We start from the raw sequence: 13,706 nt of genomic DNA, 5'->3' as shown, positions 1-13,706 counted from the left end.
CTGGACAACAACATGCAAAAGAATGAAACTGGACGACTTTCTTACCCCAAACAAAAAATAAAATCAAAATGGATGAAAAACCTAAATGTGAGACTTGAAACCACAAATCCTAGAGGAGAATATAGCAGTAACCTCCTTGACCTCGGCTGTAGCAAATTCTCTCTAGCTGAGTCTCCTAAAGCAAGGAAACAGAAGCAAAAATAAACTATTGGGACTTTATAAAAAAACAAAAAGCAAAAAACAAAAAACAAAAACCCAAAAAACTTCTGCATAGTGAAGGAAGCAACCAACAAAGCTAAAAGGCAACCTATGGAGATGATATTTGCAATGACATATATGATTAAGTGTTAGTACCCAGACTATATAAAGAACGTATAAACCCAAAACCCCAAAAAATGAATAATCCAATTAGAAAATGGGCAGAAGACATGAATAGACATTTTACCAAGAAGATGTATAGATGGCCAACAGACACATGAAAAGATGCTCGACATCACTGATATTCAGGAAAATATAAATCAAAATTATGAGATATCAGCACACACCTGTCAGAATGGCTAAAATCAACCACACAAGAAACAACAGGTACTGGAAAGGATGTGGAAGAAGGAGAACTCTCTTGCTCTGCTGGTGGGAATGCAAACTGGTGCAACCACTCTGGAAAAGAGTATGGAGGTACCAGAAAAAGTTAAAAATAGAACTACCCTATGATCTAGCAGTTCAAAAGGATACACGCACCCCAATGTTTATAGCGGCATTATCTACAATAGCCAAATGTGGAAACAGCCGAAGTGTCCATTGGCTGATGAATGGATAAGAAAGATGTGATATATATATATGAATATGTATATGTGAATATATACGTGAATTTTACTCAGATACGGGAAAAGTTTTCAATTAGCAATAATCGCGCCTCGTATAAACTTCATTGGCTACGATACTGCCACTGCGCAAAGCTGAATTTTACTCAGATATGAAAAACAATGAAATCTTACCATTTGCCATGACATGGATGGAGCTAGAAAGTATTATGCTAAACAAAAGAAACCAGAGAAACACAAATACCATATGATTTCACTCGTACGTGGAATTTAAGACACAAAATAAATGAACCAAGGGGAAAAAAAGAGAGAGGGAGGCAAACCACAGACTCTTAACTATAAAGAGCAAACTGATGGTTACCAGAGGGGAGATGGGTGGGGGTGGGGTGGGTTAAACAGGTAATGCGGATTAAAGATGGCACTTGTGATAAGCACTGGGTATTGTATGGAAGTGTTGAATCACTATACTTTACACCCAAAACTATTATTACACTGTATGTTAACTAACTGGAATTTAAATAAAAACTTGAAAAAAAAAGAAATTGAAGTAAAATATTGAAGAATTGTAGGAAATAAAGTCATTGAAACCATAACACCAGAAACTATACCCAGAAAAATAGTATATAGCTAGAAGAAGCCATACAAAATAAAATGAAAATGACAAAGACAAGTTTCAAATACGCAATACAGCATTACTAATTATAGTCACTGTACTGCACAACAGATAACCAGAATTGATTTTCTTGTATAACTAAAACTTTGTACCCTTTGAATAACATCTTTCATTTCCTCTTCTCTCCAGTGCCCAGTAACTACCACTCCACAGTCTTGTTTTTAGGAGTTTGACTTTTTTTTAGATTCCACATATAGGTGAGGTCATACAGTAGCTGTCTTCTTGTGTTTGGCTTATTTCACTCAGCAAAATGTCCCCTAGGTTGAATCATGTTGTTGTAAATGGCAAACTTTTCTCCTGTTGTAAAGCTGAGTAATATTCTACCGAATGTAAATACCACATTTCCTTTTGTGATTTGCAAATACCACATCCTTTGTTGGACACATAGGTTATTTCCACATCTTGACTAGTGTGAACGCACTGAAATTAGCATGGGGATGCAGGTATCTCTGTAATATGCTGATTTCATTTTCTTTGGATACCCACCCAGAAGTGGTATTCCTGGATCATGTGGTAGTTCTATTTTAATTTTTGGAAGAACCTTTATACTGTTTTCCCTAATGGTCCATACCAATTCACATGCCCACCACCAGTGCACAAGGGTTCCCTTTTCTCTGCATCCTCACCAACACTTGTTATCTCTTATATTCTTTATTGTCTTTGACATTTGCTAAGAGAGTAGCTCTTATGTACTTTCACCACACACACACACACACACACACACACACGTAACTATGTGAGATGATGGGTATGTTAAGTAGCTTGATTGTGGTAATCATTTCACAGCATATATCAAAACATCCTGTTTTACACTTTAACTACAAATTTTATTTGTCAATTAAGTCTCCATAAAGGTAGAGGGAGAAAAATGTTCAGTGATGATAGGCTGTCCTGCTGTTACATGGTTTACACAGATTTTACATTTTTCATGGCATCCCATCTATCCACAAGGTCGTAGCACAGCAAACAACTGAATTAAAAAGACCAACAGAAGAGAGATGAGACCGAATCTCTATGTACACATTCATTAGACATGATGGATTCTCAGCTTGGGAACACACTTTCTCAATATCAACCGATTTGAGCAGGAAAAGAATGTGCACAATCTACAATGTACAACATAATGGCCCATGAAAATTAATCTTCAACAAAAAGGGAAAGACATAAAATGAAAAAGGCATAGAAAACCTTGGTAAAATGTTGGTAGATACTCAAACGTGAAAATGGAGACCCGATGTCTGCCTATTGGTGCTTTGAAGAATAGGAATAAGCACTTATAATGAAAATATTATCTTGAGAAAACTTTTATGAAATGAAAGGAGACTTGAGTGTGGAGATAAAAATAGCACATTGATTTTAAAATAAAAAATTTAGATAACGATCAGCACCAATACTGACTTTGATTTAATTATTAGATTTGAGGAATAAAGAAAGAACACAATTGACGTGCAGGCAAAGGAAGTCTCTGAGACTTCCACTGTTGCCCGTGAAGAATTACTATCACCAGAATTAGCCTCCCTTTGTAAACGTATAGAAATTCAGAAACAGCATGTGAACCAACTGTTTCCATGCATTAAACAACAGGCAGCACAAGACTGTGATGTCTGACAGGTGGCAGACAAGAAGGTATGCCCTCGATTGTGCCAGCTTACTTTCTGAAAGCGGTTTCCAGCCTGCTGCACAGCAATGTGAAATCCAAAAGGGAATAGCATGATTTGCTGAAAATAAGAGTCAGGGATCAAAGTCTAGGGAGGCCAAGGCACTAGATGTAGCCACAGACTAACACAGGGAAAAGCCTTCAGAAAGAGAACTGTAGAGATCTACAGAGAGATCCCCTGAAGTCTTTGGGGAAATACTGATCTGCACCCGCATGAATTAAAACAGCACAAGAGAGGAAAAGAACCACCATAAGCCACAAGCCAAAGGAATTCCTGGAAGTCAAATAGGTCTGGGAAGAATTCGTCTTTGCTGCAGCCAGAAGGGAAGACATGTGATAGATAACACTGATTATCAAGTGGAGTTCTCAGAAGAATCGCACCTTAGTGGTAGAACAAATTAGCTCTAGAGACAAGCCTGCTCTGAATTCGCCATAACCACCCTTGCAAGCAAGACACAAAAAACAGTCAGCTGATCCCCAGTACCTTAACTGCATATAAGAATAAAATCCATCTGTCTTTAACGAAATAGAATGAAATCCTTCATTCAACAGCAGAATTCAAAATGACCAGCATAAATTGAAAACTGGAAACACAAAGAAGCAGGAAAAATGTTCCATGACAGGAAGAAAAAATCAATTGGTAGAAACAAACCAAGAAATGACAGAGATGATTGAATTAACAAAAAAGACACAGAAGATAGATCTGTCTGCTCTTATATGATGAACAAAAGTATCAATGCCCTTAGCACGCTATCAGATAGTCTAACAATACCTGTAATTGGAACCCCAGAAAATGAGGGAAGTCAAACAGTATTTGTAGTTGCAGAGGCTGAGATTTTGTCACATCGATGAGACTGTAAGCCAACAGAAGTATAGTGGCCTCCAAACACAATCAATATATTGACCAAATTGGAGAAACCTAGTTATAAACAGAAAACATTTAAAAATGAGAAAAAGGAAAAGGAACATGTTCCTGACAAAGGAACTAATTTAATAAATACTTCTCATCATAAACGTCCATGTCATTAAATGATAGAGCAACGTTTTTGTACTCAAAGCAAAACGATCAAACCAACAAGTCAATCTAGAAATCTATTCAAAGGAAAAATAAAAAACCAAATGAAAAAGTTTTAAGTAAAGGCAAATAGGCCATTTTCAACAAAAGTGACAGATTTAATCACAAGTTCCCATGCACTAGAAGAAATGATGTACGAAAGGAAAATGACAGGAGGTGAAAGGGTAGATCTATGCAAAGGAATGAGGAATACTGGAAATAATAAATATAAAAGACATTCTTCCTATTTTTAAATAATGTTAAAAAGCAATTGACATTTAAAACAAAACTAATAATGTATTGTGATGTTTATAATATAGAGAAGAAAAAATATATGACCATAGGACAAAGAATTATCAGTTGTAGAAAGAGGAATAGAAGGGTTGTAATGCTCTTAAGCTAACATAAAAATTATTTGAAGGTTGTTCTGAACAACAACAACAAAAATACAGGTGCAACACCAAAGACACAATCTATGAAAGAAATAGTTGATGAACCACACTCCATTAAAATTGAAAACTTCTACTCTGTGAAAGACAATGTCAAGGGAATGAGAAGAGAAGTCACAGACTGAGAAAAAGAATATTCGCAAAACACTCATTCAGTAAAAGACTGTTGTCTGAAATATAAGAAAAACTCTTAAAACTCACACTAAGAAAACCAACCTGATTAAAAACTGGGTCAAAGACCTTAGCAGATTCCTCACGAAAGAAGATACACAGATGACAAGTAAGCATGTGAAAAGATGCTCCACATAACAGATCATCAAGGAAATGCAAATTAAAACAACATGCCAATACAGACCTATTAGAATGGCCCAAATCCGGAACACTGATGACACCAAATGCTGGCAAAGGCGTCGAGCAACAGGGACTCCCATTCCTTGCTGGTGGGAACGCAAATTGGCACAGCCGCTTGGGAAGATGGTTTGGCAGTTTATTACAGCAGGAACGTATGCTTCCTATACACAATCCAGCATTCTCACTCCTGGGAATTTACCCAAAGGATTTGAAGACTTATGGCCATGCAAAATCCTGCACACAGGTGTTTATAACAGCTTTATTCAGAATTGCCAAAACTTGGAAGCAACTGAGATGTCCTTCAGTGGATGAATTGACAAATAAAGGAAGTCAAAGAGTTGAAAGAAGCGAATTTGAAAAAGGCTACATACTGCATATTTCCAACATGACATTCTGGAAGGACCAAAACTATGGAGACAATAAAAGGGTAGGTGGCTGCTGGAATAGGGGGAGTGGGAAGGTAGATAAATAGGTAGAACACAGAGGATTACTAGGGCAGTGAAAATACTCTGTATGGTATTATAATGATGGATACATTTCATCATACATTTGTCCCAACCCATAGAATGTACAATACCAATGTGACTCTAAGGTAAATTAAACTATGGTCTTTGGGTGATTATATGCCTATGTAAATACATCCTTGGTTATATATAAAAAAAAGTACCATTCTGGTTCATGATGTTGACAATGGAGGAGCCTATTTATGTGTGGGGGAAGGAAGTATATCAGAAATCTCTGTACCCTCCTCTCAATTTTGTTGTAAACCTACATATTGCAAATGTAAGCAATAGTGATAGAAACCAAACAGTCAAAAAAGGTAAGGGCACACATTTCTTTAATGTAAGTAAAGGGCATAAAGTTTTGCAAACACACAGAGGTATTAAACAGAAGATTAAGAAATCTTCTCCCATTGGAAAAGTGAGCTTCCTTGGCCTCATTAAGGTAGGAACCCTTCTTATGGGAATGAGATTTCCCCCACCCCAGGCGCAGAGCTGCCATTACTATTGAATTAGTTTGGGGTCCAATGTGAATGGGTGATCATTGCCATGTGCTTAGTCTTGCTAGGGACATCTAGAACATACTTCCCAATTGCTGTGTAGAGAGGGAGACTGAAACATTTCCCTATCCAAAGTCCTCTTCCACTGGTTGGATTACCTAAGAGGCATTACTTCCCTTTCCCCAACTCCCTCTTTTGCTCCTGCCTGAGACTGAGCGGCACTGATTAGCTGGAAGGAGCTCACAAACCCAGAATCAGGAAGACACAGGCATAAGATGGAAACCTGTCAGTTAGCGGGACACAGGTGAATTTCAGGTATATCCAGTGGGTCCAGGAGATAGATCGCAAGGTATCAACTGTATCTTTTATACCCAGTTTTTTTTTTCTTTCTCAATTACATACTCTCTGTGTGGGGGTTCTGCAAATCAGCCCGCAGGTTTGAGGATTTACTAGAAGAACTCACACAGCTCAGAAAAGCTGGCCTTTTTTTCAGTTATAGTTTATTATAATGAAAGAATATAGATTAAAATAAGCAGAAGCAAAACCGCACATTGAACAGCGTCTAGAAGAAACCAGATGTGAGCTCCCAGGTGTCCTCTCCGTGGAATCTTACACCAGCACTTGATTCTCTTTGCAGTGAGATGTGACAATACGTGTGAACTGTTGACCACTAGAAAGGTCGCCTGCACCTCGCTGTCTAGGGCTTTCTTGGGGTTTTATCACGTGTGCATAAAGTGCTCATAGCTACTCAGTTTTCAGCCTCCCCACCTCCCAGCAAAAGTTGAATTGATACAGCCTAGTGCAAAGCCCCAGCACACGAAACAGATGTTCCCAATAAACCACACCGTTAGCATAAACTATCTGGTATGGTCTGCAGTCTCAGGTATTCAAAGGTTGTTATCAGGCAGAACATTCCTAGAACTCCCATGTTATTCCCCAGGAGCTGGTTGAGGGCCAGTCCTGAAGACCTGTAGAATGTGCAGGGTTTGGGGCTCTCTAGGATTGCTGAATTAACCCTTTATTGCCTACCTTCCACTCTCAATCTTTTCAAATCTTCGACAACCAAGAGCAAGTAACTATTGACAACAGTGTGCTCCTGAGTACTTCCCGCGTGAATCAAAGGGCAATAGCCTCATCTCTCCTCCCCCCGGCACCTTGCGACTTTCGAGTGTGGTCCGTGGATCAACAGCTGTCACTACATGGAGGAACTTGCTAGGCATACAGAATCTCAGGTAACCTCCTGACTTTAGCGAAGTGGAATCTGCATTTTAACACGATCTGAAGGTTATTAGTGAGTCTGTTAAAATCTAAGAAGCACGACCCTAGCAGGCTTCTTTGTGAGGGCACTGTGAGCCATACTGCGGTGGCCACTTAGCGATGTGTTCTGGAGCAAGTGATTTAAGGTCTCCGGGCATGCTGTCGAAGAAGATGGATTTGGGGCACTCTCAGATTCACATGTGTATGTATATGTGGAACATATATATGTATCTTGCAGTGACATGTCAAACATCGATTTAACGTATTTAAAGGGTCTAGAACAATGACTGGCTCCTTAGTGGTAGCTATGACAATAGGATCATGATGGTCATGATGATCCCCACCAATACAGAGAATTGAAGGGGAATATGGGGCCACGGACAGAAATCGCTGCTAGGTGTGCAAAGACATAGGTGGAGAGCCAAGAAAAATGTAAGAGAGGTCAAGGAATAGTTTTTAAAAGTATGAGTACTTGTATTTCATAAAAAACCAATGGGTTTGGGGTGCCTGGGTGGCTCAGTCAGTCAAGTGTCTGACTCTTAATTTCAGCTCAGGTTATGATTCGCAGTTCACGAGATAGAGCCCCGCGTCGGACTCTGCACTGACTACATGAGTCTGCTTGGGATTTTCTCTCTCCCTCTCTGCTCCTCCTCTGCTCATATTCTCTCTAAATAAGTAAATAGGTAAATAAATGAATGAATGAATAAATGAATAAACTTTAAAAAAGGCCAGTGGATTTAACAGGTAGGACACTGGAACAATATTTAAAAAAAATTTTTTTAAGTTTATTTAGTTTTGAGACAGAGACAGAGAGAGACAGAGAGAGTGGGGGGGAGGTGCAGAGAGAGAGGGAGAGAGAGAGAATGTCTAGAAGGCTCTGTGCTATCAGCGCAGAGCCCAATGTGGGGCTGGAACCCACAAACCACGAGAACCTGACCTGAGCCGAAACCAAGAGTCGAACGCTTAACCGAGGGAGCCACCCAGGTGCCCCACACTGGATAAATTTTTAAAGGCTTACTTCAATATATTGCTTTCAATATAGTAGAGTTCTCTCTAGAAAAATGCTCTCCCCTCTACTCCCAGATGAGGCACATCATGAACCACCTGCTTCTGACTCCCAGCTTGATCTGTTCTCTTTCTACTGAAGCAGAACAATGGATGTGTGAATTGAATGACTGTTTATTGTCCAATTCTGACAATGTTTCTTTTAGGTATGCATAAATGAAATCAGTTATCAAGTAGGACAGCAAGAGCTCTCCCTCATTCTTATGACTTCAAAGTCTACTGTAGTATATAAAAATGATAAATTCATGCTTAAAATGAGCTCGAAATGCATGAAAAATAAGATACCTAACATGCTTTTTAGAAATGTACTCTTCTTGGGGCGCCTGGGTGGCGCAGTCGGTTAAGCGTCCGACTTCAGCCAGGTCACGATCTCGCGGTCCGTGAGTTCGAGCCCCGCGTCGGGCTCTGGGCTGATGGCTCGGAGCCTGGAGCCTGTTTCCGATTCTGTGTCTCCCTCTCTCTCTGCCCCTCCCCCGTTCATGCTCTGTCTCTCGCTGTCCCAAAAATAAATAAACGTTGAAAAAAAAAATTAAAAAAAAAAAAAGAAATGTACTCTTCTTTCAAATTTATATTATATGTTGATTTCTAAGAACTGTCCTTTTCATTTTAACATAAATTTATAAACAACATCTATAAACCTTGCTAAAGTATTATTTTAAGCACCTAAAAATATGCTCTTCATTGAAATGTAGAATGGACATGCGTCAAATGTATTTAACTGATTAAGAAAGGAACTAGTATGTGGATAAATATGGATTAAAGAGTATTTTGAGGAAGTGGGTATGTACAGGTATTTTGAGAAAAGAATCTTAGAATAGAACTACTATGAGACTTACAAACTGGTTAATGTCCTAATGACCATTAATACATAGTTTTTAGGAATATACACTCTTCTGGACAAAAGGCCCCAAGTTCATATGTAGCTTCAGTGTCTGGTCTCTGATCAAATAGTCAGTTGCAAAGCCAAATGCAGATACAATTCTCTAGAAAATTAGATAGTACTGTTAAACAATGCTCCAGGATGACATTGAAAAGCCATGCTAACCAACCTTTGACTAATTTTCCAGTGTTAAATGATTTTTTTTATTATATGTACTAAAATGTTGAGTACATTTTAAGTTACACGTCTTAATAACAGTGTAATAGATACTCTAAGTGGACTCAGGGACTTATACTTCATCTTTATTAATTTATCCTTTCTCATCCTGTAGAAGTGAATTTAAAATACTTAATGCTTATAAAGTCACAGAAATATAAGCATTCTCTAGTTTTGAGATAAGCCTGATTAACTCACTGCAGAATAATTAAACATAGATCCCATGTTTATAAATGTAGTCAGATTGTCCCCATCACCCATGTTAAAAAATAAAATTGCCTTGGGGCACCTGAGTGGCTCAGTCGGTTAAGCGACTCTTAGGTTCTGCTAAGGTCATGATCTCACATTCGTGGGTTCCACCCCCGAATTGGGCTGTGTGCTCACAGTGCAAAGCCTGCTTGAAATTCTCTCTCTCTCTCTCTCTCCCTGTCCCTCTGTCCTTCCTCCACTTGCGCTGTCTCTCTCAAAATAAATAAACAAATTTTAAAAATAAATCAATAAACAAATCAATAAAATTGCCTAAAACAACACTAAATACAAGTTGCCTCTTAATTTAATTGCATAACAATAAAAGATTTATTATTTCCTTAGAATTCTTCTCAAGCGTGAATATATTTAATACACATCTAAGTGTATTCCAAGTATCATATTCCAAGTGTTATAGTTCTTAATAAATTTAAGAGAAATTTTCGGAATCTTTGGACACGAGGCTCAGCATTAGGAAACGTTAAAAGCTTCCTAGGTAGTTTTAGTTCACAGCCAGAACTGTAAACCACTGCTGTGTCCATCATGCTCTTTTATATTCTTTGCCAAGAAGAGAAAATAATTGGTTTGGGGCAGCTTCAGCTTTCTCCAACAGCACCGACTTTTGAGCCCTCAGGTCCTGGCACATTTGTGATGCCTGGACACCCTCACTGTGAAGTCCAGTATCATGTGATCATACTCAGTAAGACAGAAGGATACACCGAGAGTTCAAGCATGATTTAAATGATAACTAATTGTGGTCTATATTTCCAAATTTACGTTTTCCTGGCCTGTGTGTCAAGTAAGTTGACATAAATATGACTTTAATACTTGGGAATTCCATTAAGTAAGGGACTTTTCTTGTGGATATAAAGGTAAGATGAGATTAGGTGGGTATAGAGAAATAAAACAGTGAAAATGAAGTGCTAAACGTGTAGTCATTTAGCATTTAATTTTCTTCACTGCTGACATGACTAAGGAAAAATCTCAAGGAATACACTACAGAAAGCTATTACTTAATAATACATGCTACCAGAAGGGGGACGTTCATCCCGCCAAAAAATTATAAGAAGAAAATTATCAGAAAGCTGGGCGCTTAATTTCAATGTTTTAATTTTAGTCATTTTTACCTAGTTCTTTCTTTTCTCTTTCTACTTTTTTTCTTAAACTTTTAAAGACAAGCCAACTTCCAAGGTTTAAAAAATGTGTAAGTAGACTGGAGCTTACTCAACAAAATGAGCCAAATTAAAAATTTGAGGCTTAGTTAACATAAAAAATATGTTAAATTATTATTAATAAAGAAAAAACAGTACGTCTGCTTATTATAACACATATCCTGAAGTGGGCAGAGGCAGGTTGCGTAAAAGCCAAGATTCTGCCTGCATTGGCTTAGAAGTTTATTGTAAAACATCACCGAGCCAAGGACATTTAGAGGAGCAACGCCAAGTTAGCGTGAAGGTGCCAGCGTAGAATAATCTTTAAAAGATGGAGACTCCATCATTGAAGTAACTCAAAGTACAATTCATGTCACGTCAACTTAACTGTAGACATCTATTACCAAGATACAGAAGCATATCTGTCTATTAATTGCTAAGTAGAACTATTTAGCTTGTGTTCACCCACTTAGTGTTAATAAATCCTCTATAAAAGCTTCTTTTTCAATGCTAGTTTTCATAAAGCCAAGTTTCGATGTCTGCTATTTTTGGTCATTATTTCAATGTTAAGGTATAGGCAGAAAAGGAGAAGGATGGGATACAAAAAGAAAATCCCGACCCCTATTGAAAGCCTATTGTTTCTCAAGAGGGGTTGTTTGACCTTGAACACAGTAGAACCTGGGAGTCTCTGTGTTACCATAGGGCCCTGTGGCTTCCTTGCTAGTCTATTTTTCCCATTGTGAATCTCCTTTCAAATGGGCTTGAAATCTGGTAAGTTTTTAAGGAGTGTTTATTCAATGACTATCAATGAAAAACCACAGTTTTTACCATGAGGATGGAAATAATGATGAATAGGTAGATGAATCTACCTATTCATGAATAAGATGAATAAGATAGATTTTCTGAGTATCAAGCATTCACTAAATATGAAGATAATCATTGACAGGAGAAGACAAGGAGACACATCAGCAGCAACAGATACAGTGTTTGGGCAGATAAATCCTAGGGATATATCAGAGGGTGGAATCCCAAGATTCAAGGTATTGATCATTCCTACACTTTTTTTTCTTTAATAGTTGATTCATCAATATTTAATTTGGCTCACCAAATGGCATATATCTCACTTAAAATAATGGTTCTTCTTACCACACATTTTTGTATTCTGATGGGTTCTATAACCTGCATATCAAACAATGAGTCTCATTATCCATCATGAGACACAACGACCCATCCCAAAAAACACGAAGGCAAGCAATCATCCAGAAGTTTCCTAGGATCTCAAATGATTCAGAGATAGTCCTGACTTCAGTCATTTCTCCAGACAAATTTTTCAGTGGAGGCATTGACACCGGACAGACAGCTCATAATGTCCTATTTGTTCTAGTATCTGATATCAGTACAAAGTTCACAAATTATGTGTCTACAGATTGTATCTATGTAAGATTAGTTTATTTGCAATAAGTCAATTTTACTTAGAGGAGCTCTGTTGTCCCTCCATAGATCCTGTATTGAATAGGGGATTACCGATTCAACTTATTGCAGGACTAGAATAAATCAGAAACCAAAACTGCTTTCGTTTCTAGAGCAGACTTTTCTAAACCTAGTATTTCAGCTAAGTAAAATTATTTTACATAGTCAGTTAAGGCATTAAATTACAATTTCTTTATTAGGTCCATTTGGACTTCATACAATTCTGTCCATTAATACGAAGTTTTTCAGTTAAGTATAGAACATAGAATCAAGGAACTGTCAAAATCCAGGTTTTCTCAAACAAGGTAGCATTGGATATTGATTAAAAGATCTTAAATAAAATCCCGTTTTTATTCTTTCGGGTTTCAAACCGTGATGTTAAGGCCAATTGTTTGGGAAGTTAATATTTACTGTTAGATGACTGAAAACTGCTGTATATTTAGGTGTTAACGGTTAAATACAGGTTTGTACATTAAATTTAGTTAGTTGGGCTGAATACTGACCTCAGATTTAGGGGAAAAGAAGAGTGTAGACTTCCAACTACTTATGCAAACCACTGCTGTGAAGCCAAGGCTAACTCAACAGAACAAGACACGGTTTTTATATTTCGTCAGCATTTACCAGTTTCTGGGCCAAGAGTAAGATTATATAGTAAAGTAAAAAACACAGTTTTGCATTAACTTTTTAAATATTATTTTAAAACTAACCAGCAAACAGAAAACAAATTTGAAAGAATTTTATTTAACTATTCTTTTAATGTAAGTATCCATCCTTTCCCCATATAGTCTTTGAAATTATGTTTTATACACTAAAACTTCATATTCGCCAATACAAAGCAGTCACCAGACCTCACTTTGGAGCAGGAGTGCCTCAACATCACTGAGGAAATACATAAATTAATTACTAAGGAAATTTTAGTATGCTTGAGAAGAAAATGCTTTGGTGAATGATGTGGAAAGCATTCCTTTAGAAAATACCAATATCAAGATCAGGCTATAAAAACAATTTTAACTTTAGGCCCACTTTATTATTAATAGGTGAATTATTTTATTGCAACTGTATTTAAAAGAGTAAACTGTCTTGTATTTTCGACTTGTGACCATTTCTCTCCCTTATGCTATAATTGCCAAAACCACTGATGTCAGGAACAACAGCTCGACTGTTCTCCAGCCTCCCTTTGGGACTTGGGACACAAAAATAAATCATTAGCTACTACCCAGTATGCAGAGTTGGAATCAAAAGTTGCCTTATTCTATCTTCGAGAAAGGCACCCCACTACCAAGATGACAGGAAGTGCTCCAAATTAACCCTAAGTTCTGATTTAGCCTCTAGCATAAATAAGCAGGTGTTGACATTATAAATAACCTCTTATTAGGAAAGACATGAAAAAATAGTTCTTTTAAATAATGTGTTTAG

At 37.5% G+C, this 13,706-nt stretch overlaps 1 pseudogene; it reads right to left on the bottom strand.

Annotated features, from left to right (window-relative positions):
* Positions 1-795: 795 nt before the first annotated feature.
* On the bottom strand, positions 796-958 carry LOC115524420 (annotated as a pseudogene).
* Positions 959-13,706: the final 12,748 nt, after the last annotated feature.

Source organism: Lynx canadensis, chromosome C2 (assembly GCF_007474595.2).
Source record: "Lynx canadensis isolate LIC74 chromosome C2, mLynCan4.pri.v2, whole genome shotgun sequence".
Taxonomy (NCBI): Eukaryota; Metazoa; Chordata; class Mammalia; order Carnivora; family Felidae; genus Lynx; species Lynx canadensis.
The sequence above is the reverse complement of the archived record's forward strand: the minus strand, read 5'-3'. Positions and strand labels throughout refer to the sequence as shown.